Below are 25,568 nucleotides of genomic sequence, written 5' to 3' on the forward strand. Positions count from 1 at the left end.
GGCTGCTTCAGATTCTGTGTCTCGCTCTGTCTGCCCCTCTGCTGCTTGCATTTTGTCTCTCGTATTGTCTCAAAAATAAATAAACATTAAAATAAATAAATAAATAAATAAATCTTTAAATAAAAGAATCAACAAAGTTTTATATCAGCTTGCCGCTCTACTCTGATAGCAACCCTCAATGTTATTTTGAAGGCAAATGCGGGGAGACCAGTAAAGATATACCTACATTTCAAAGCAAATAGATGAGCAGAATAAGCTGGTATTTTTTCAACTGGTTTTATCTCCTTTGATACTTCGTAGACAGAATCCCACATGTCTACATGGAGCTAGTCAAACAATAATGAGAGCAAATCAAAGAGAATTGATGGAGTAAGTAACAAAGGCAATCAGGGGTGCCCAGCTGGCTCGTTGGTGGAGTATGTAACTCTTGATTTTGGGATTGTGAGTTCGAGCCCCACTTTGGGTGTGGAGATTACTTAAAATGAAATCTTAAGAAAAAGGCAATCAGAGGAAAGTATGCAGTTTTCGGTCCTGAAATAATAGCACTTTTAAGTAACTTCTCACGTTCCAGATGGTGGGATAAGGCCTTGGTTACTATTCTTCCAACCCTTTTATTGGTCTCAAGAAGCCATGATGAGTATGACTCTATTACAGATTAGGAAATAGACTTGAAAAGGTTACTTGATATACCGAAACCCATAGAACTAGTTAAGTGGTGGAGTCAGGATTAGAATCCAAGTCCATACTGTCAATCTCTTGCTTTATCCATCTGAACTCACACTCCCTAAGAAGCTTCCCTGTAGAACAAGCAAGGGCTAATTATTTCAAGGATTTGGGCACCCAGTGAGGCTGTTTGTTTAAGTTAAAGTGAAAATGGAACCATTCTCATTTTCTCTTGATAATAAATCCTTAAGTCCTACAAACTCTAAATAAAATGCTGTCGAATTAAGTGGAACTGTGTTTCCTTAGGGGGAAAAAAAGTGGGGGGGGGGATTGAATTTCAAGCCAAATGATTGCTGGAAAGAGTCATGCATGTGAGACAGCAGCAGTACTCTGGAGGTCCCGCCATATTGGGACAGGTCCTAATTGGCGGAAAGAAAGGGAAAGATTCCTAATGAATATAATAACAGGGAGAAATGGAACAAAAAAGACTCCTTTCTCTTCTCCTTCTAATCAAGGGCCCTGATAAAAGACACGCAGACACATAGCAAGAGCATTCCGAGGTTGAATCACATTGATTTCCAAACCTGCTGTCATTTAAAATGCAGGTTCAGAAACATAAGCAACCAACAATCATAGAAAACCCTCTCATCTTGGGCCAAATTCTGAGCTGAACTAACACGGGATATTTTCTAGAAGCTTATTAAATGCTTGGCAAACATTAAACAATCCTTTATTTGTTATAAAATTATTCTTAAGCTTCAATGATACTAGTAGGTTTAAGTCAAGAGACAAACGTGGGGGAAAATGTTAATGACTGCTGTTCAAGCTAATATGAAACACAAGGGCGGGACCATTTTAATCATTCATTTATATTATTACAGGTGCCCCCTTTGGTGACTTTTTGTACTAGTGCCTTTGATCTCCACTGTAGGAAATGCTCTGCTCCATTTCAAAAGAGATTGCCTTATGCCCCATTTGTTGGCTGTTGGATCAAACCAGCAACAGACCTCACAGATAGAATTCCACCATTGGCCATTCACAAAGAGGTAAATTGTAAGTCCTTTGCCTCACTTCCAAGTATTTCTTTCAACACAGACAGTTTTTTAAGTATCTATTTGTTAATATTAACATCTGCTTGGTTACTACTAAGGTTTAGAATTTGAGGCTGATCATAAAATGGTTTGCTGAAAGCTTTTTATTTTCAGCTATTTAAAGAAAAAAAAATTGGGGGAGCCTGGGTGGCTCAGTTGGTTAAGCATCTGACTTTGGCTCAGGTCATGATCTCACAGTTCGTGGGTTCGAGCCCCGTGTCAGACTCTGTGCTCACAGAGTGGAGCCTGGAGCCTGCTTCAGATTCTGTGTCTCCCTCTCTCTCTTCCCATTCCCTGCTCACACTCTGTCTCTCAAAAATAAATAAACATTGACAAAAATTTTTTTAAAAATAAAGAAAAAAAATTAAGCCTGGGTAGACTTCGTAAAATGTGTGTTTTAAAATGTTGGCCTTACGCCTTGGCTGCTGAGGATAATAACACTCCTGTCTGCAATTTAAAACCTGATTTTAGATAAGGATGCTGCTACTGAGGCATGATTAGCAGAAGGAAGCCTTTGAATTTTCCATGGGCTTATTCCTGTTGCCATACCTTTTAAGTCTCGGGCCCAGTAACACATGCATTTTTGAGGTAAAGGGAAGGCAGTTTGCCATCATGGGGAACAGTTAACGTAACTGGTCCTTGTAAAGACCAGCAAGCATGGCTCATTGGCACTTTGTTTTAATTATTTAAGAATAAATTAAGGAAGACGAAGTAGTAAAGTAGAATAATCTGGGATTTATAGTGAAGGTCCTGGGATCGAAATCAAAATTTGCCATTTTTTTTTTGTGGGTTAGCCTTGTGTAAGTCGATTTACACCGCACAGACTCCATTTCCTCATCTCTTGTTTGAGACCAATAACATTGGCTTATATTGATGAATAGTTGATTTGATACTTATGAGAACAGCTTATAAATGGTAAATCCTACATAGATTTTGTCGAAAATAATGACTGAGCCAAAAGGCCCGAGTTGTAGGGAATTTGGGAGAGTATTAGAAGGAGTTAATAACACAATATGGAAAAGTGAAATATCTAGATTCGTTTTCTATCGCTGCATAACAAATTGCCACAATCTTTGTGGCTTAAAACAACATACATTATCTCATAGGTTCTGTGGCTCAGGAGTCTGGGCATGACTTTCTTTGCTGGGTTCTCTGGAAAGCTACAATCAACGTGTCACCCAGAGCTGAGTTCTCATCTGGAGGCTTGATTGGGGATGGGTCCACCATCAAACCCACTCAGGTTGTTGGCAGAATTCATCTCTTTGTGCTTGGAGGACTGAGGTCCTTTGCTGCCCACTGGCTATTTTCCAGGGCTGCTCTTAACTCCAAGAGATCGCCACTATCCCTTGCCATGTGGCCCTTTCACAAAACTCCTCCTCCAGAGCCTGCAAGAGAGAAATTCTTTAGCATGAGTCCACTAGCAGGGCAGTTTTATAGAATGGAATCGTGGGGGTGACATCATTGCCTTTGTCATGTAACTGACACAATCAAAGAAGTGACAGCCATCCTCTGCATTTTCTGTGGTTGGAAGCAAGTCCCTGTTCCTGCCCAAACTCAAGGGAAGCAGATTTTACAAAGGCAAGATTCATGAGGCCTACTTAGAGTCTGTCCACCAAACTATTCGTTTTACTATTTACTATTTACTATTTACTATTTACTATTTACTATTCTCCTTAAAGCAAAATGAAGTTTTAGTTTCAGTGAGAGTGGGTAGACACAATGAGTGTTGCCACTTGGGCCAATTATCATGGGGATCACTTCTCTGAAATCATTTTCCATCCTTCTTTCTCCATGTTGCTCTGTGCCCTGGGAGGCTGACCAAGCCTTCCGAAATCCAGTTGTGTTCAGCCATTGGGAGGCCACAGCCAGAGTGAAGAGAGGAGTGAGGTCACTTTATCTGTCCCTGAGCACCTTCTTCATGGGATCGGTTTAGACTGCCTCCACCTCTCATCCTTCAACCCCAAATATCATCCTCTTGTTCTGGCTGTCCTTCTACATGACACTACTACCAGGATTCAGTCTCTTCTCTCATCCCTCTCATGGATGCTACTAGTCATGGGGCACCACCCTGTGTGTGTGTGTGTGTGTGTGTGTGTGTGTGTGTGTGTGTATTCTCTCTGAGCCTTTCCTACAACTTTGCTAATAATTCCTTCCTCAAATTACCAGAAATTGAGTGTGGCATTTTTTTCTTGCTGGGACTCTGGCAGATAAATCACCCAAAGAATGTAAGTTTTATGAACACAGGGATTTGTACATAAAGGGTAATCAAAAAATTATTGAGGAAGGAATGAGAAAAAAAATGACTCTTTGCCAGAGAAGGCAGCCTTTTTCCCATTTGTCTTTTTCTTTTTGAGAGAGAGCAAGCATGAGTGAGGGAGGGGCAGAGAGAGAGAGAGAGAGAGAGAGAGAGAGAGAGAGAGAATCCCAAGCAGGCTGCCCACTGTCAGCATGGAGCCCAGTGTGGGGCCCTCACCCATGAAACGTGAGATCATGACCTGAGCCAAAATCAAGAGACGATTAACCAAGTGAGCCAACCAGGTGCCCCTTCCATTTGCTAATTGTTTTTTTCTTTCTTTCTTTCTTTCTTTCTTTCTTTCTTTCTTTCTTTCTTTCTTTCTTTCTTTCTTTCTTTCTTTTTTATTTTGCTAATTAAGTATTTCTTGATGGGATTCTTCTACCTTCTAGATTTCCCCCAGTAAAGAGAGTCAAGATGATGATCCCTATTTGCTGAAAAACCTTCCCAAAGGCCTGAGATGATAAGAATCGCCTGTTCCAGAAGAGGTAAGGGCACTGATTCCCTGCTTTCTCTCTTACCCTTTTCAAGGGGACAGGTAAGGGGAGGTGGGGGGGAAGCAAGCTGTGTATATTTGTAACAGAATCTCAGCGCTGATTGCTATGTTTTATGATGTCATAATCCACATCTGTCTTTGGTGGAAAAGGCAACCATGCAGAAACAAAGGTTGTAATATTAAATGAGAATATTATACCATGTTAGAAGAAGGTCAAATAAGTAAGAATATTGGAGAAAGCTAAATTTTTTAAAAAGTAGGCACTCTACAAGGAAAATCTAAGTACGAGTATGGGCAATTGTGGGATAACCACTCAAGGAAGTATGAAGTGTTTGATTTTTAAAAATAATGGAAAAGGAACTTTGTGGATATCCAATATTACATTGTAAGAGTAAAATTGGGAACTATTGTGGGATTGAATCAATAATTTTGAAGGCTTGTCATGGCTAGATCATGGGACTATTTTGTCATGTTTTGGTGTCAATATTTGCTTAGTAGTGTCTGATCAATGAGATATCACTGTGAGTTCTCAAACATTTGTTTTAACCACACAGATAGGAGTGATCATAGCTTCAAATAGGAAATAGGCAGCTGGAGACTTCTGGGCTTTGTCTCCATTCTTTTCTCATATTAGTTTTGACATTACAGACACAAGATATCCTGGATGGACCAAGGACTTTAGAGTTTGAAACCCATTTCTAGACATAGAGTCATTTTGTTTGTTTGCCAGCTCATGGGCCCTGTAGAGTTTCTTTTTCTGATTCCACTTCCTGTACTACTAGAAAAGTAGGACACAGCATGTCAAGGCTAAAAGTCTGCTACTCTATTGACTAAGCAGTCTGAATTTTAAAGGAGTAAAGACCTGACTCTAATAGTCCTTAAAACATCCTTCGTTTTAAGCTGTAATCTGGATGCTTGGCTTTGTGTAACTTTCCATAAAGGCAGTTTACAGGGAACCCGTGTGTCTACTCACCTCTACCAGAACTCAATTCATTACCCAGAATAGTAAATGTGCACATTCTGTTCTGTGTAGGAACATCTTTACAGGACTTTTTACAAATTTTTCAAATTGACTTTTGGTCTCGGCCAGATAGCACCTCTAACGGGGCGGGGGTGGGGGGGGTGGGGAGAGATACTGGGACCAGAGTCTAGAGACTTGTGTTTCAGTCCCAGCTCTGCCACCAACTGACCAGAGGAAAACTGTGTTACTATCACAGTAACTGTGATACGTACAGTTTTAAGAGTCTCTAACATGCACTTGTATTTTAACTTGCTCAAAATATGCTTAGGTAGCTCATTTTCACAGAACTTCTGAATTAACCCATACAGAACATTTATTGAGCATTTGCTCTACTCAGAGACTTAATAAATGTGTGATATAAGCAGAATAAAGTAACATCATTATTGAGCAGTTCCCCCCCCACCCCGCCATGTTCACCCTATAAATATAATCACTGCTTTTTTTTTTAAAGTTTATTTCTTTATTTTGAGAGAGGGAGAGGCATGAGCAGAGGAAAGACAGAGAGAGAGGGGGAGGGAGAGAGAATCCTAAGCTGTCACCACGGATCATGACCTGAGCCAAAATCCAGAGTTGGACACTTAACCGACTGAGCCACCCAGGTGCTCCTGTAATCACTGTTTTTAAGGGACTTCTGATCTATTAAAGAGAAAGGCCCAGTTCACATAAACCTAATGGCTGGCAGTGGGTGAAAATGGAGGCTGGGACCAGAATCTAAAGCCACAAGAAGACATTGTGATCTAGGAACCATGGCAGAAATACAATGCTAGCTGATATATAATTATATACTCTATGCCAGAACCTGGCCCACTGCTTCTCATAAGTCAAAGCAATGCTCTTAGGTGGATGCTATCATTTGACTCATTCTGCATATGAGAAAGGGGTGTCTGAGACATTAAGTGATTTGCCCAAAGCCAGAACTAGCAATGGAATAAGGGTGCTAATACGGGCTGCCTTATGACAAAAGACCCACTCTTCTACAGATAAGTCAAGATGCTTGATGTATTCCAATGAAAGTAAAATATTTTCAGCAAGAGCCATCAGAGAGGTCTTTATATATTCTGGGTTTTGTTTTGTTTTTTCCCCCACAGGGCCTTATAGTACTTCTCACAGTTTTTGGTCCCAGGATTATCCGTATGAGAATTAATTTGGGTGAACTTGTTAAAAATATAGATTCCTAAGTTCTGTCATAGATCTATTCAGTCAAAATTCTGAGATTGGCCAAGGAAATATAACTTTGTGATCATCATTTGGGTTTATCCTCCCAGACACTGAAGTTGAGAACAAATTCAAAAAAGAAAGATTAGATTTCAATAGGTGAATGTATTGAACAATAATTGGAGATGGAGAGAATATGGACAAAGGTGTGGTATCCAAAGATAAGCCATTCCGGGGATTTGAGAGAAAACATTTAATAGCATGTAGGGTGTGTATAAGGAAATGGCCAGATACAAGTACAGGTCTTGATAAATACAAGTTAGGGGGTCAAAGGTACAGCTTAGGGAATATAGTCAATGGTACTGTAATAGTGTTGTATGGTGACAGATGATAGCCACACGCATGATGATCATAGCATAACATATAGAGTTGTTGAGTCACTAGGCTGTACACCCCAAAAAAGTTGTAATATTGTGTTTCAACTATACCCCAATTAAAAAAAAGAAATACAGGTCAGCCTTCACTGAGCCTTGAGGAAAACATCTTAGGACATGGGACTTTACTGGACATTCACATGGAGACATTTGGTTTATTGGATGGAAAAATAGCCTGTTAAAGTAGAATTTTATGTCAGTTAGTCTGCTAACCATTACTTTGGCTGGGATGGGGAGAGGCAAGAGCTTACTTAAGGGAGGCTCTTGATGCCCCAATGTATGAAATATCACTTGAGGATGTTGAGTGCTCAGAAAGGAAACGAGTAGAGGAAAATAAATTGCGTGTGAAGCTACATAGCATAAAGACATTTCTTGAGGTAGAAGGTAAGAGAGGTTCAAAAGACAGGACGTTGCCTGGGTCTCTGAGTATGGATGGAGAGTCCAGTTTTGCACATATCTGTGGTGCTAGCAAGACACAGATCTATGGTCTAGTAGGCAGATAGAAATTCAAGATGGAGTTAAAGGTATGCCAAGCTTGAGGCATAGACCTAGATAAATGTTGGGCATTACTAGAAGAAAACCATAAGGGTGAGGGAGTATATGAGAACATTTAGAGGATTACAGAATTAAGCACAGGTCAGCACCCAGGGAATCCCTTCACTAATACTGTGAAGAAGAGGTTGGGGGGGGGGGGGAATGAACTTTATTCTCAAGAGGCATTGGACAAAAATATAGCCTGAAGTTAATCTTAGAGATAATCTCTTCCTAAGCAGAGGTGAATATCTCAACATATGACTGGCGGCCACTATTAGAACCTGCATTTCCGGAGAACTGACAGTTAAGATCAAACAGTTTCCTGCTGTGGTGACCGTGAAGGTGGAAATGGATGTTATCCCTCTTAATAATCACAATAATAAATCACGTGGCAATTGAAAACATCTAGGGCGCAAATCACACATCTGATCACAGCTATTATTTTTTCCCAGGGTGCGCCCTTGACTTAAAAGGTTCTGACTCCAGACATTTCTTGCTGATGGAGATGAGCTCCACCTGAATCAGCTACTGCTTGGGGCCAACCATGAAAGAGTCAAAAGGAAAGTCTCCTCCTTCTGCATCATGAGCCCCCCTCCAAAACTACCTCATCTTCAAGAACTTTCCTAACATTTGTTTTCAAGTCCAACCTGGAAGCAGAACAAGTAAGGCAAGTAAATATCAAGAGCATGAGGGAGCTTGTCTACCCCCATTGCCTGTCTACAGGAGAGCGGTGTCTGTCCACATTGATAGCAATGTCGCAAATGCCAAGTTCAGATGGATCCAGTTTTGGGGGGAGGATGCAGGGAGGTCTTTTTCACCAGAACCAGCTTCCCTTTCTTGGTTTCCCCCCTTTCGCTGACTGTGCCTCTGGGCATGCCAAAGTGTCCTTCCGTGCAGTGGACACTTAGCTTGCTTGTGCGTGGGGGTAAAGCAGCCTTTGATAAATATAAAACCCCATCATTATCTCATTTTGGTATATTCTGAGATTTTCCTAAACAGATGTCATGGAAAATTCATTGAGAAAGAACATAACTTGTTACAAAAGTAACCCACAGATTTTTATCTTCCTCTTTTGCCTTAAAAGTTCAAAGCTGGGGGAAAACGACTTAATTGAGATAGGCCTTAGAAGAGAAAAAGAACTGAAGGGTAATTCATGTGGCATTGACTGTGTAGTATTACGTGAATTGTGTTGGATGGAAATTTAAATGCCCTAAATGCCTAGTGATCAGGCTTGGCGCTTAAAAATGTTCCATTTTCTTAAAACCTTCAACCATTCTCATTTTGAACATTGCTGTTCTTTATATATTAAGAAAATGCCATAATGAATGGAAAGGTAACTTTGAGCTTATTTTTCCAAATAATGGATTCGTCTTCCCAAGGAGAGCTGACAGGCCTTCCTAATACCCCTGATAACAAAAGGATGCCGAGAAGGCTGGGCTCAGGGCTATGCCAAAGGGCAGGGCAGACAGATGGTCCTTGACCATTCGAGAATCAAATCCTTGATTTTGATCATCCGTTGAGTGCTATTTGAACTTGTCACTAAAACGAGCAAGTACTTCTAAAAGTCTGTGTCCTGGGATACAGTTTAGCATAAAACTGCAACCATAATCAGGGAGTTAGAACTAGTCATTTGAGGCATGTCTTTGAGCTATGCTTTCAGAATCCATGCCTGGATGATCTTGCAAAGGTATGTCAGAATCGTCGACATTATTTTTTTTTTTGCAATTCCCGAAAGAAGTAACCTCACCACTTTGCCGATTAGCATGGTGAAAACAAAGAAACAGTCGCACAAAAACGGATATTATCAGGGCACGGTGAGGCTGTTGAACTATCGCAGCAAGCCTTCAGTGCCAGTAGGAATGCAAAATGATACCGTCGCTTTAGGAAAAAGTGTGACAGTTGCTTTTAAAGTGAAGCATCCACTCCCTGTATGACCCAGCCATTTTGCTCCCTATTTTCTGAAGAAAAATGAAAATTTAGGTTTCCATAAAAACCTATCCATGAATGATGATAGCAGCTTTCTTCACAGTTGCCAAAACCTGGATGGAATCCAGAGGTTTCTGATTTAGTGACTGGGTAAGCAGACTGGTGCATTCGTGCCATTAAGTTGACTTACTGAGTAACAGGGGTGCATCTCAAATCCAGTTTCCAAGGTGAAAGGCACAAGACCCAAAAGCCTTCTTATGCGCTGTGTGATTCGATTGATACGACAGTCTAGGGAAAAGACAAAATTATAAGAAGAACAGGTCAGTGGTTGCCTGGGGTTGCAAGTGGCAAGGAAGTAACTATAAAGGGGCAACGTGAGGGAATTTGAGGGGGACCGACATTGCTGTGCATCGAATCCCACAGAACTGTGTGTCACAGAGAGCGAATTTTACTGTATGGAAATTGCACTACAGACTTACTCCACAGTATCTCTTCTCCAAACTGGAAAGTTTTGGAAGTCCAGTCAAATTGGGTCTGCTAACATGTACCCCAAAGAGACGTTAATACGAGGAAGGGCAGGAGAATACCATGCTTGCTTCTTCATTAAATATATCAGTCTTAGATAAAGTACCCTTTGGAGGGGGGATTCTTCTTCTGTGTGCTTGTATTGGACTCTGGTTCTTGTACCTATTTTCTGTGGCTTCTGTCTTCAGTACCTCCAACTGTTTTATCTCTTCAACTCAGTGATGATCAATGAATCACCAGATCTCCAGAGACAAAGGGTCATCTTTCATTTATTTAGCTCAGCAAATACTTATTCAGTGTCTACTATGTCCCTAACACTCTTGGAGGCACTGGGGATTCATCAGCTTAACTGTATAAAATTTATCTTCCACTCGGCAATTTCAATTTGGTGTCAATAGTCAGAAATATTCACCTTCAACTTGTTTATTTACCAGTTACTGTAAACTTTCAAATCCAGCTGAGTTTCAGCTACTAATTAAAGTTGATATTGAAAGCATAAAAAGAGAGTATCAAAACAATATCAATTCGGTGGCCTCAGTTTTTTCTAGTATTGTTTTCTGATTCATAATTCAAAGGAACTGTACCCTCTGCAAGTTGAGATTCTGGAAACGAATTGGTATTTTCACTTAGCTGTAAAATATTAACAAGCAATAGTTTGTTCATTTGAAGTAACACAGAGAAATGAGAAGTGACTCTTGGTTAAGAACATCCTATCTTTCAAGAATGGGCTACACATATATGACAGATAGGAAGTGCACTGGAATGAGGAGTTTTCTAGAACTTTTTTTTTTATAAGTTTATTTATTTATTTTAAGAGAGAGAGAGAGAGAGGGAGCACACACAAGTGAGCACGAGTAGGGGAGAGATAGAAAGAAAATCCCAAGCAGGCTCCATGCTGTCAGCACAGAGCCTGATGCAAGGCTTGAACTCACGAACCGTGAAATCATGACCTGAGCTAAAATCAAGAGTGGGACGCTTAACCAACTGAGCTACCCAGGCGCCCCGAGTTTTCTAAAACTTTGAAAGGATTTGCAGTAACAAGAAGGAATCTTTCCATCCTAGATGAAAGTATGTCCAAGGATTGATAAAAACACTAAGGGCATTTATTAATTTCCTAATGCTGCTGTAACAAATTACCATAAACTCGGTGGCTTAAAACAACACAAATTTATTATCTTACAATTCTGGAGGTCACAAGTCTGAAATGGATTCCACTGGGCTAAAATCAAGTTGTTGGCAGGGCTGAGTTCTTTTCTGGCGACTATGGGGGATCATCTGACTTCTTGCTTTTTTAGCTTCTAGAGGCTTACCTACATCTCTAGATTCATGGCTTCCTTCCATTTTTCAAAGCCAGCAATGGCGGGTCAAGTCTCTTTCACATCATATCACTCTGATGCTGACTCTTCTGCCTTCCACTTCCATATTTCAGGGCATTTGGATCATAGTAAGCACATTTGGATAACCTGGGGGTAATGAACTGATGCACAACTTTAATTCTATTTGCTATCTTAATTTTCCTTTGCCGTTAATTTAACATATTTAGCAGTTCTGGGAATTAGGACATAGTCATATTGGAAGTACATTATTCTGATGACAACAGGGGTAAACAATTAAAAATCGCACGTCCCTGTGATAGCCTGTAGAATTGGTCAAAATCCTAATCTTAACCACAGGTAAAGTTATAAGTAGTATTTGCATGTTGACTGGCTTCTTGAGCTCCTTTTGTTTTCTTCTACGCTGTATGAGATATTAAGATACTTCTCATGTGGGTCACCCCTCAAAGAAATAAACAAGCCAACGGACAGAGGGATACAGACAGGCGAAAGCTGGTTATCTATTCTATCATCCTTCCCAGACAGCTTGTTTTAAGTAGCATGACTACCAGAACAAGATCCTTGGCCACAAGCTCCATTTTGTTTGCAATCTAAGCCGTGTCAGTGGGTCTGTTCGCACATGGAACCACTATTTCTTTGTGTCGACACTGATAAACTGGTCTAACACCTTTCCTGCAAGAATTCCAAGGACCTCTAAATCTAAGAAACAAGATAGTTTTGCAGGATGTATGTGTTTCACCCACAAATGGAATTCCTGGTGTGGGGGCATTTTGACCAGATTTTGCTTTTTTGATGTTAATTTTTCTAACTAGTGATTTAGAGCAGCACAGATGAGAACCATGAGCATCTCACTATTTTAATTTGCAGTGAGGAATTCACAAAATTTAAATGAAAGTGTCACAATAAAATCTGAATTACTTAAGTTTCATGTGGATTTCTTAGCCAATTACCAGTTTCTCTCATCCTCAGGGAGACCACTTGTGGTACGGGCCTTTAAACTGTCGGATTCTTTAATTTTGTGACTTTCAAAAATTTAGCAATGAGAGATCTCATGCTTTAAAGAGGAAAAATGTTTGTAAAATTAACTCAAGGTTTTTCAGACATCAAACACTTTGGGCTTTCCGCATCTGTGACCTCATAAATATTCTCATGTGCTAAGTGTCCACGGATATGAAACATACAGATTAAAATAAATATTCACTATTCAACAAAAAAGGAAAGGTCTTGGCAAAATGAGATGACTTTGAGCAGATGAGACTTGTGAAGACCACGGAGGGCAACTAGCTTTGAAGCATGTGTCCTCAGGTCTGACAGATAAGTGTTTGAATCCTGGCTTTATCAGGGCAAATACTATAATTTAACCACTCAAAATATAGTGGGGTTTTTTTCCTTCTTCTATAGAAATAAATAAAATGTCCATGCATATGCTGATTGTTTTTTCTAGGCTCACACACATTTAGAAAACACTACTTTTCCAAGATTTCCTTGCAGTTAACGTGTCCCAGTGGACACAATTAATGTGGCCTCCAGAAGGAGGGAACCTTTTTTTTTTTTTTTTTTTTTTTACTTTTGAAGTCACTTGCTATCTCAGTATGTATGTATGTATGTATGTATGTATTTATTTACTTTTAAATCCAGGTTAGTTAACATATGGTGTAATAATGATTTCAGGTATAGACTTTAGTGACTTACCACTTACATGTAACACCTGGTGCTCATCTCAACAAGTGCCCTCCTTAATGCACCTTGCCCATTTAGCCTAACCCCCAACCCAACACCCCACCAGCAACCCTCCATTTATTCTCTGTATTTAAGAGACTCATGGTTTGTCTCCTTCCCTATTTTTATATTATTTTTGCTTCCCTTCCCTTATGTTCATCTGTTTTTATCTTAAAGTCCGCATATGAGTGAAATGATATGATATTTGTCTTTCTCTAACTGGCTTATTTTGCTTAACATAATACAGTCTAGTTCCATCCACACTGTTGCAAATGGCAAGATTTCATTCTTTTTGATTGCCGAGTAATACTCCATTGTATATATATACCACATCTTCTTTATCCATTGATCTATCGATGGACGCTTGGGCTCTTTCCATACTTTGGCTATTGTTGATAGTGCTGCTATAAACATTGGGGTGCATGTTCCCCTTCGAGTCAGCACTCCTGTATCCTTTGGATAAATACCTAGTAGTGCAATTGCTGGGTCGTAGGGTAGTTCTATTTTTAATTTTCTGAGGGACCTCCATACTGTTTTCCAGAGTGGCTGCACCAGTTTGCATTCCTAAAGAAGGGCCCTATTCTTTTTCTCTTCTCTTTTCCTTCCTTCTGGACTGGACCAATTATCTTGGACAAAGGTATAGAGAACTGTATTGTAGCAAGACTGAAGGATCTTGAGCTGATGATTATTCAAGCCACTATTTCACCTTCTGTTACTTAAGGCCAAACCTAATCTAATTCACTCAACAATTTTGAAGCTACTAATATCTGAACCGGTGGTTAAGGATTAAATGAGATTAATGTATGTCAGTCCTCTAGCACAATGACTTGCCTATAGAAGGCAAAATAGATGTTAATTGCCTTCTCCTTTCCATGATAAAACTAAACTTCTAAAGACCTTCATCCATGAAAACATCTCAGTGATTCTGATCTTCAAAGTTAATGGCAAAGAGACGTTTTTGACTCTGAGGATGAGATGCCTCCAGAAGGACAATAAAAGGATTTCTGTTTCCTAATTCATTCTTCTGTAATTAACTTGTGCGACACGTTTTGGGTACTGATTATGCCCCCTGCACTATACTCAAGATTGTCATTGTAAGTAAGATTTAGATTTTGCTTATGGTAAGCTCAAATTCTATCAGAAAAGAGGAGCAGAGAAGCAGTGATTAAGATGGAGTGTGATGAGTACTACAGTTTAACATATTCACAAAAATACTATGGGAATAGAGAAGGTTGCTTGGTCTGCCCAAGAAAATTGGAAGATAGTGAAGGGAAGGAAAGGTTTTTAAATAGAGCAGGGCAAGAAATGCATAGTGTATCTAGTGGGTGATAGAATAGTTTTATAAGGCATGAAATGTCATGAGATAGCGATGAATGGTAGGTCAGCATTAGAAGGTGACAAAAGATAGTATCTGTGGAGGACGTAACCATAAGACCACATGTGATCAATTTTGAGTAATTTTTGTATCTGATGTGAAGGAAGGCTTAGGCTTCTCTCTCTCTCTCTTTCTCCTTTTACATAGATAGTTGATTGTTTCAGCATAATTCATGGGAAGGAGCATCTTTTCCTCCGATGAATTACCTGGGCTTTTTTGTAGAAAAATCAATCAACTGTGTATATGGATCTGTTTGGACTTTCTGTTCTGTTAATTGATTTGTCCTCGTGCCAATAACACATTGAATCATTGTAGCTTTAAAGAATAATGTAAAATGAGGTTATTTAAATATTTGAACTTATTTTTTTTTCTCTTTTTTCCTCACCACCCCCCTTTTTTTGTTTATTATTCTAGGTTCTTTTCATGCCCATATAAATTTTAGAATCAGTTTTTCAGTTTCTCAGAAAAATCTACTGGGATGTATGTTGGGATAGCATTGAAATCTATGAATCAAGTGAGTGGATAATTGACATTTTAACAATCTTGAGTCTTCCCATGCATGAACTTAGAATAATTCTCTAATCAGAATTGATAAGTAAAATGACTTAAGCCTGGAGATTTCTTTATGGCAATATTTTTGATTAAGACATCAATTTTTTAATAGATATATGGTTAGTAGAGGTTTATTGATTTTATTACATTTTTCAAAGAGCCAACTTTTGGATTTGTCTATTTTCTCTCTTTTTCTATCTCATTGATCTTTATCGTTATATTAGTTATTTCCTTTATTCTACTTACCTGGTGTTGTATTTGTCCTTGTTTTTTTAGATTCCTTTTTTTGAAGACTGTATTTTTAAGTAATCTTTACTGCCAATGTGGGGCTCGAACTCACAACCCCAAGATCAAGAATTGCACGCTCTACTGACTGAGCCAGCCAGGTGCCCCTTGATTTTCTAGATTCTTAGGCTTGAAGCCAGATGATTGATTTTAAACATTTTAATGTTTATATATTGATTTTAAGTATTTCAAGGTATTCATTCCTCTCTAAGAACTTCTTTAGCTACACCTGTTGATTTTTGTTATGTTTTCTTGACAATCAGTTCAAGATATTTTCTAATGTCCTTTCTCTTTTTTTGTTTTTTAATTGGATTCATGGGCTACTTAGAAGACCGTTGATTAATTAATTACCAAATATTTTGATTATTCTGAATCTCTACATATTTTATTATTGCTTTCATTTGGTTTAATTGTGGCCGCAGAACATATAATGTGTGGTTTCAAACCTTTGAACGTTATTAAAACTAACTTCATGACACCACACATAATATTCAGCTCGGCTGGGTCCAGCATAGAGTATCCTCATGTACTCTAGAAAATACTGTTGTACAGTTGTTGAAAGCAAAGGAAAATCATGGACACCTTGATGGCAATAAATCTGACAACTTAAGTGAAAGGGAAAAATTCCTTGGAAGATACAGACCACCAATACTAACATAAGACAGAATAGAAAAAAAAAAATCTGTATAGATGTAAACAGTTCCTTGTATATTCTGTGTATAGTGCTTTCTGTCATATAAATGAATTATAAGTGTTTTCTCCTGAGCTGTGGCTTGCCTTTTCATTTTTTTTTTCCTGGTGTTGTCTGAAGAGAACATGTTTTTCTTTTGGTGAAGTCCAATTGGTCAATTATTATTTTTCTTTTCACAGTAAATGTTTTTTTGCATCCTGGGTCGTCTACTCCAAGGTAGAGAAGATAATTTCCTATGCCTCCTTCTAGAGCTGTTTGGGATTTACTTTTTACATTCATGTCCATACTTTACCTTGAATTAATTCTTGCATACAGTGTGATGAGTCCTAGCTTTTTTGGACTCCTACAATGGGGAATGTCCGGTGCTCTGTCAATGGGGGGGTCTTACCCCATGTAATTTCCTTCTTTCAAAGATCCGGTGGCTCTCTGTACTCTTTTCCATCCATCTGCAATGCCTTCAAAGTTCTTTTTATATTTTGTTCAATTTGTAATTGTTATCTGCAGGAATATTAGTCCATTCCACCACTGGTCTCAGAACTCTCGGAATCTCTTTTGAGAACCATAGGTCAGAGTCTGCTTTTAAAATGTAAGGATTCAATCAGCAATTCTCAGCAATTCTGGAAAATTTTCAAACTACTCCTTTTACATGTCTTTTTTTTTTTTTAATTTTTTTTTCAACGTTTTTATTTATTTTTGGGACAGAGAGAGACAGAGCATGAACGGGGGAGGGGCAGAGAGAGAGGGAGACACAGAATCGGAAACAGGCTCCAGGCTCTGAGCCATCAGCCCAGAGCCTGACGCGGGGCTCGAACTCCCGGACCGCGAGATCGTGACCTGGCTGAAGTCGGACGCTTAACCGACTGCGCCACCCAGGCGCCCCGTACGTGTCTTTTATTTTCTATTATCTCTAGTGTCTCCTTTTGTAATTCTTATTAGACGTTTTTATCCTTTCTTATTCTATCCTATTTTCTCTCTTGATGTCTTGTATTCTAATTTCCCTGTCTCTTTGTGCTACATTCTGGATAATTTCCTCATTTACTTTCCAGAGTACTGGTTCTCATTTCAACAACAGCTTCATTTTGTCCAATGATATTTGTTCCTTCTTTGATTGCATATTTTAATTGTGATCTTCCCCCCCTCCCTAATTCTGCCTATTTTTACTCATATTGTCATTTTATATCCTTAATTATTTGACACATACTTACGTTATTTTTACATTATCCTGTCATTTCAAGTCTTCAATACAAACCCTTCTGTCTCCTTATCCTACCTGAAAAATTGTGCAGTGTACCATTTGTGATTGTGAGGGCATCTTTGACGGAGGTGGATGTCTTTTTTCTCAGTGAAACTGTGTGCTTTGAGTTTGTTCTCCACTTTGTTCCCAGGGTTTCAAGGGCCAAGTGATCTGCTTTCACACTGATTTCTCATCTCAGGGATATAAGCACCATGTAGGTAACATACATTTTGCTCCATGTCAGTATGTGGTGTTAGCCTGAGATGTTTGATTTCCAACGGAAGACTTTATCGTCCTCTTCCACGGGCAGAGATGTACATTCTCATTGCCACATAGACAGGCCGGTGAATGGACTTACCCTAGCTCACCCTTTGAAGAAGGGTCAAAGCTAGGCCAGTCTCCACCTGATATAAGGACCTCACTTCTAAATCTCAATCTAACTCAAGCTCAATGCAGCCCCTTCTGTTCCTGTATGTGAATGAAAATATCAGTCCCTAGTCTCTACGGTCTAGCTCTGTTCTGACAGTTCCTGAGGTTCCTAGGTAATTCATTCATAAACTTATCTCTCTAGCTTGAGTTGTTTCTTTATTTCTGGAACCTGGGAATTTTCCTTTCTTTCCTTAGGGTTCACCAATAAGATGACTCAAATATTTCTGTTGTAGTGAAAAGAGAGTTCCTAATCCGCATTGCAGTTTAAAGTTTCTATTAGATTTTTTTTTTATTCTTGAAGGCATGTGTTTTATTCGTATGTTAATCCTCTGTAGTACTTAGCATAGTGCTATACAACTCATCAGTGCTTAATAGGAGGAGACAGAATGAATTTAAAAATGAATGAAAGGAAGCGACTTTAAATAATAAAAGTCAAAAGAGAGAAGGCCTTAATACTTCATTTATTTATTTGTTTATTTAGTAAGTAGGCTCCACACCCAGCACACAGCCCAATGTGGGACTTGAACTCATGACCCCGAGATGAAGATCTAAGCTGAGATCAAGAGACGGATGCTTAACCGACTGAGCCCCCCCAGGCACCTGGAGACTTTAATCTTTTAAATAGATGAATTGTCTCACCCCATCCCAAGTGGCTAGAGGAGTTAGGTAGGGGCCAGGAGATGATGGAAGGCATTACCTTCCTCACTGTTGTATCAACAAGTATAATGTACTGCTTGATTTCAGAAAGAAAAAAGCACCATGCTGGTTGCTGTCCACAGAAATTCTGCCAACACCCCGGTGGTTGCTGGTTTATAATTTTATGGGTTTACAGAGGATCAAACACTGTATTATTATGTTTGGCTACTAACTCAGGTCAGCAGTTGAAAAGGAGAAGAAAGGGGAGCTGAGTGGGTTGGAGGGAAGGAGGGAGCATGCGTAAGCTGGTGTATGTAACATAATAGACTTAACTTACTGAGTGTGAAGCAGTCTTAACCAAATCTCAGTGAATTTCCTTTCCACAGAAGATAATTAGTACATATTCAGAGCTCTGTTTTATAAGAATTGAAGATTTGGCAATTATGTACTGCTTTAATTTTGACTGTAGGATAAATTAATGAGTCATTTGCTCCATGTGTATGCTTTTCCAGAGATTTGAAATGGAAGATTTTTATATCAACGAAGACAAAAACAGATGATCAGACTTATCCCAAATCCCAAATCTCTCTCCCTTCAAAAGATATGTATTTACCAAAATGTAATTCGTAGGAATATCAATATTAAAAATTACAGGTATAATTTTAGGCATTTAAAATAACATCCAATAATTATGGAGCGATTACAATACCTAAACTATTTTAAGACCTCAGACAATGTGTATATTTTCTCAGAAAAGGAACTTCAGATTATTAACGTAAGAAATTCTGCACCTTGACCGTAATATCATCTAGTGGGGCCAAGGGGAAATTAGGTTTGACTTCTTTGCCACAGCTTCTTTGCCTTGGATCCGCAAGGGGCTAGAAGAAGGGGGGATAAAATAGTTAGGGTTGCAATTTTGTTTAATGTGAAACACACTAATTTTTCCTATATCTGCGACCTGCCTCTCCTGTTCCTTTCTCACAGTAACTGTTTGGTGGTGTTCGCTTTACCATTAGCTGGCTCCAAAGGAAATGGGAGAGGATTGTGCACGGACGTTACGAAAGCACCAGACACAATACAGCTGTGTTTATTATTATTAAGATAAAAGTGCATAGAAATCAAGAACTTTTCTTGGTCCATTTATCCATTATAGTCTATATTCCATTATTCTCTCATCCAACAGGTATTTAGGGCACAGTTATTTTGTGTTTCGAGGCAGTAAGAATGCAGCAGTGAAGAAGCGAAAGCAACACCCTTCCAGGGAGCATACATTCCGGCAGGGAGGTCTCATAAAGAAGAAAGCAAATATGTAAGTGCCATGGATAAAATGGAGGAGAGAAATAGAGGGGCTGGCTTGTGCTGGAAAAGCTATGTAGGGCAAGGGAGTCAGAGATGGCCTTTCTGAAGACAACAGTCATCAGATAGGTGAAGGATAAAAAAGGAACCTACTTTGTGAAGATTGAGAAGAAGCACTGATAGCAAGTAGGCCCTCCTCTAACATGTTTTGGGCTCCAGGATGACAGTACAAGTGGCATTCCATATGCCCTCTATCTAGATACTTACAAGTCATAAATTGAGCTAACAAACTGGCAATCTAATATTTTCTATCCTTCTACCTTGACCAATAAACTTGCCCAACAACCTGGAGGGCCCTGCTTTGAATTTAGAATTCCTGGCCGCCTTGGCGTTCTTCACTGGTATGTGGGCCACATGGGGCCACTTCCTGGGCCCTCCACTGCATGAGCTCATCCATGGGCCCAACTCCCCTTGTCTTCACACCCCTGGCAGCCTCCCCTGATGTGGACCCCAGTCCCCACATCCAAGCTCTGTCCAGGCTACCCCTTGGCACCCTGAAGGGCCTAGAGAGTGCACATCAGTATTTTCAACCAATCTGACTTTACTAAAACTTTTCCAACCCTTTGTTGGGAAAGAGTCCAATAATCCCGAATGTGAAGCTCTCAAGCTGTGGCTAAGATTGAAATATTTCCAAAACGTCAAAAAGGCCAGTAAACCTAGAATGGAGTAATAAGCAAAAGGCCATTCATAGTAGATGAAGTAGAAACACAGGAGCCAGGGGACTTTCGGCCATGCTGGGTAGTTAATTTTTCCCCAACGTAGTAGAAAGTTGTTAATTTGACCATAATCTTCTTCTATGCTTCACCTATATCTTACGCTGGCATTTTTATCTGCTACAAAACATGTTCCAAAAATACCCGTGTAGCTTACGGATTTCAAGGAACAGTTTCCTGTCAGGTATCTGGTAGTATCCCTCCCCTCTCCCCACTCCATAAAAATAATAATGATAAAAATCAAAATCAAAATACTCCCACCAAACACCACCTACACGGAGAAAGTAAAACCAGTTCCATTTCATGGGAAGGAAAACTGGGGCTCACTTTTCTGTAGGAGGGAGAATACGAGACAATTAGGGGCAAGGAGATTGATTAGGATCCTGCATCTTCCAAATGTTGGCCGTGTGATTTTGGATGAGTTAACCTCTCTACCTTTGGTTTCATCTAATAAATCACTTAATAAATAGTGATAATAATAGTATTTACCACATAATATTATTGCAGGAATTTGGAATTTAAATGAGGTCACCGATATAACATTTAATGCACTTAACAGAATGCCTAACACATAATATATGGTCAATAAATGTTTGTTGTAATTAGTACGGCTACTACTAGGATAAGAACAACAACAACGACAACTATGTCCACTGTTACTATTACTTAGGCCTACATTAAACAATTGAGAGAACTTAAAATTTGGTTTTTCTGATTTAAAGACTATGGTCATTTCAGGAAAAAAAAAAAAAAAAGAAGCAAATAAGGGGCACCTGGGTGGCTCAGGCAGTTGAGCGTCCGACTTCGGCTCAGGTCATGATCTCGCAGTTCACGGGTTTGAGCCCTGCGTGGGACTCTGTATTGAGAGCTGACAGCCTGGAGCCCGCTTCGGATTCTGTGTCTCCTTCTCTCTCTGCCCCTCCCCCACTCGCTCGCACTCTCTCTCTTTCTCTCGCTCTCTCTCTCTCTCAAAAATAAAATATTTAGGGGCGCCTGGGTGGCGCAGTCGGTTAAGCGTCCGACTTCAGCCGGGTCACGATCTCGCGGTCCGTGAGTTCGAGCCCCGCATCAGGCTCTGGGCTGATGGCTCAGAGCCTGGAGCCTGTTTCCGATTCTGTGTCTCCCTCTCTCTCTGCCCCTCCCCCATTCATGCTCTGTCTCTCTCTGTCCCAAAAATAAATAAAAACGTTGAAAAATAAAATACAATATTTAAAGAAAGGCAAACAGAACTTCAACAGCATCGTTATTTGTAGACAACCTCCCTCATCCGCCTTCATAATACGAAAGGAGGTAAAGTGAGGGCATTGACATGTCATAATTTTGTAAAGTTGAAGCTATTTCCTTTCCATACAGTCACGCTCACTGTGAAGCTGGCTTGGAATCCGCAGCTGCAGGGAGCTCTCGAATGTTCACACAAACGGAGTGAGACGGTTTTGAAAATATGAAACAATGAGCTACAAAAACTGATCATAATTCGGTTTTTGGCTTTTGGCTTTAGGGGTGGAGGGTCAAAGTCTCTCTCTGTTTCTGTCTCTCTCAAATGCTCTCCTTGTCTCTTTTTTCTCTCACTTCTCTGTCTCTGTCTGTCTCTCCCCAAGACACACACACATTAGACACGCATACACGGTTTTCTCTATATTGTCTTCTTCTCGCTTAGACCCACTTCGGTGCCCTACAACTACTGCAGACAGCGTAGTCATTATCAATAGTTAACTACCTGTGAGTCAGACTCGCAATTTCGACACAGGCTTCAGTATCTTGCCCTATGAAACATTGTATGCCATTCATGACAAGTTCAGTGGGCTAGGAAACCATAATAAGGTGGTTTTCAGAATAAAATGTTTTGTTCTCAAACATTGTACCTGGACGTTGCACTGCCTCTAGGCAAACTTAGAGCCATGGCGTGTGGTGGGCACTTTGAGCTCAGGTTGACTGGGGTCACATCCTTGCTTTCCAGAAGGAGTTTCTCCAGGTTTCAATCTCTCTGAACATCAGTTTCCTTTTCTGTGAGGAAGGCTACCATCAATCACTGCTTTGGTGTCTGTTCGTATTTATGATTATCATAATTACGTGAAATTAGGGCTGAGAGACTCTGGGAGGCCCAGGCTAATGCATATATAGTACTCAAGAGGCAAATCTTTGACAAAGATCTTTAAGAGCAAGTTGTTAATATAGGTTCCTCAGAAAGAAAAGCCCGAGGCGAGGGCTGTGTGTGGGTCGATTATTTTGAGAAGAAATCTCAAGCAGGAGGGTTGGAGGACTGGAGGAAGTACCTCAAGGATGGCAGGGGAGACAATTAATGGGAGCTATCACGCTGGTCTCCACTGAGCGGATAGTTTGATTGCCTGTCCCTGCGGGGCTCCTCTGAAGAACTGGGTTTAATGGGATTTCGAATTATCCATCGGAAAGAAGGAAGATGAGGACTTTTATTGACTCGTTTCCATCCTCCTGAATTCAAGCGTTGACCCACGGGACAGTAATTCCTCAGAGCCGCCAGGATGCACACGGAGGAGCACCCGGAAGGTTCTTGTAATTATTCCACCATGTGGGTGTCAGAGAGGCCCTGGGGCAGAAAGGGAGAGATGCTCATGGGAGCTGCAGCAAGAGGCTGTCAGATCACACGGTTGGCAGCTAGCAGCTGTTGCTGTGGCACAGTCTTAGCAAAAGATGGGCCAGGAGGATGTGAGGTCCAACCCAAGGAGACCTCACAAGCACGTCTACGTGCATGTTCCCTCGTGATGGGTTAGTAAGAGCAGTGGGTTAGTAGCTCTCCTTTAGTAGAATTCAAAACAATATAAGAATGTTATAAATTCAGATCATTGTTAGTCGTCTTGGGGAATAAGTAATGGAAGGAAAAATTCTTTTCCCTCTTCTATCTAATGCAGACTTTTTAAAGCTTGGCCCTCCTCCCATTTGGGGTGAGATGTGAGTTCTTTGTTGGAGGAAGGGCTGCTCTGTGCACTGAAGGATGTTTAGCAGTATCTCTAGCCTCTATCCACTGGATTCCAGTAGCACCCCATCCCCTGGTCATCCCCAAGTTGAGACAATAGGAAATGTCTTCAGACATTTCCAGAAACCTCCAGGGGATAGGCAGTTGCCCCCAGTTGAGAACCACTGATCTAACAGAGTTGAGATGTATTTTCTGCTCCCCCTTTCCCTCTACCCCCACACCCCCCAGTCACTGGCCCCCATGAGTTTCTACGACCCGGGCACACAAGCATCCCATACCTATGACTTACACCCCTATCCTAGTGACCTGTACCGACCAAGATTTTTCTCTGCAGCTCTGTTTACTAGAAGTTGCTATTAAAAGCAACTTGATAGGGCCAATGCAACTGGATGTAATTAAGAGCAGTGAAATAAAAGAATCTTCTGAAAAAAAGTATAAAGGGAGTACTCAAATAGTTTGCTGCAATGAGATATGGTTAAAAATATTTTTTATGTGTTTTTCTCCATGTTAAAATGCCCCTCATTTAATGAAGAATGGTTTAAAGAGTACTCCAGAATGTTTCCTTTGGTAAGCATACGCCACACCAACAAATTAGTGAAGATAATATAAGTCTGTCCAGGAACAATTCTTTCTCTGTCAAAAGTTACATCTTTTTTTTTTTTAATTAACTTTTATTTTTAGAATAATCTTAGATTTACAGGAAAATTATGACTGTAGTATGGATGATTTCTTGGATACCACATGCCCAGTCATCCCTATTATTAACATTGGTCACAGTTATTACATTTGTCACAATTAATGAAACAAAACGACACTTTTTTATTAACTAAAGTTTATACTTCATTTAAATGTTTTTTTTTTTTTTTCCTTTCTCCTAATGTCCTTTACTGTTCCAGGATCCCATCAGGACACCATATTACATTTAGTCATGTCTCCTCAGGCAACTCTTGACAGGGGTGGTTGGTAACCTTCTTTCTAATCCAGGCCTTCTAAATCGAGGAGCATGGGGTGACCCTTCAGGGCAGAGCATTAAGGTGGCTATGGGTGAGAAATGTTTCGTTCTAGTTGTAGGCAAATAATAATAGCAATAATAACCAATCATTGCATTTTTTACCATGCATCCCGGCAAGTGCTTTTCATGCATTAATTCATTGGACCTTCTTGAGAACCCTAGAGAGTAGGGACTGGTTACCCCATTTTACAGAAGAATACATTGGGACACAACGCACAGAAGTAACGTTTTCATTGTTCCGTAACTAGTAAGTGGGACTTACTAGTAGGCAACCCCTGGAAACTAAGTCTCTTAGTGAGGTCTGATGCTAGTGGGTTTTTTTTCGTCTTGTCATTTTTCTTTCTTTCTTTCTTTCTTTCTTTCTTTCTTTCTTTCTTTCTTTCTTTCTTTCTTTCCTTCTTTCTTTCTGTGTTTATTTATTTTTGAGAAAAAGAGAAACAGAGTATGAGTGGGGAAGGGGCAGAGAGAGAGAGAGAGAGAGGGAGACACAGAATCCAAAGCAGGCTGCAGGCTCCAAGCTGTCAGCACAGAGCCAAACATGGGGCTCGAACCCACGAACTGTGAGATCATGACCTGAGCCGAAGTTGGATGCTTAATCGGCTGAGCCAACCCAGGTGCCCCACTTCTTGTCATTTGTAACATGTCCCTACCATCACCTTCCTTGATGAAGCCTGTGGCTCTCCATTCCGCCATAGCTTGTAAGCTACTTGGAAACAGAGATCCTTTTTATTCACGTCTCTATCCACAAAGCACTCAGTTTGATGCCTTATGCATTTAAAAGCATTTGCTAAAGGATTATCGAATTGAATTTTTTAATTAAAAAAAAAAATAACCTAAGTTATTCTGGCCTCCAAGCTTGAACCCAGCAGCTCTGAAAATGAGCAAGAAGAATGCTTCTGGCAGAATAAGAGCTAAAAATACCTTCTCATTAAAGTAACGCTCAGAAATACCAGTGAGCTCTGGGAAGAGAAATTTCTTCGGGTCCTCTGGCTATATACAGCCCAGGGCTGAGGTCTAATTGTAGGAAACGGTGCCCTGTCCAGGGCGCTGCCCTTGCCCGTGCTGGAAAACGTCGAGGTGTGGTGGAATGCCTTCTGCTCTGGGATTCGGGAGACCGAGGGTCCAGCGCGGATCCTGCCAGACA

The sequence above is a fragment of the Lynx canadensis genome, chromosome E1, assembly GCF_007474595.2.
Source record: "Lynx canadensis isolate LIC74 chromosome E1, mLynCan4.pri.v2, whole genome shotgun sequence".
NCBI classification, from domain to species: Eukaryota; Metazoa; Chordata; class Mammalia; order Carnivora; family Felidae; genus Lynx; species Lynx canadensis.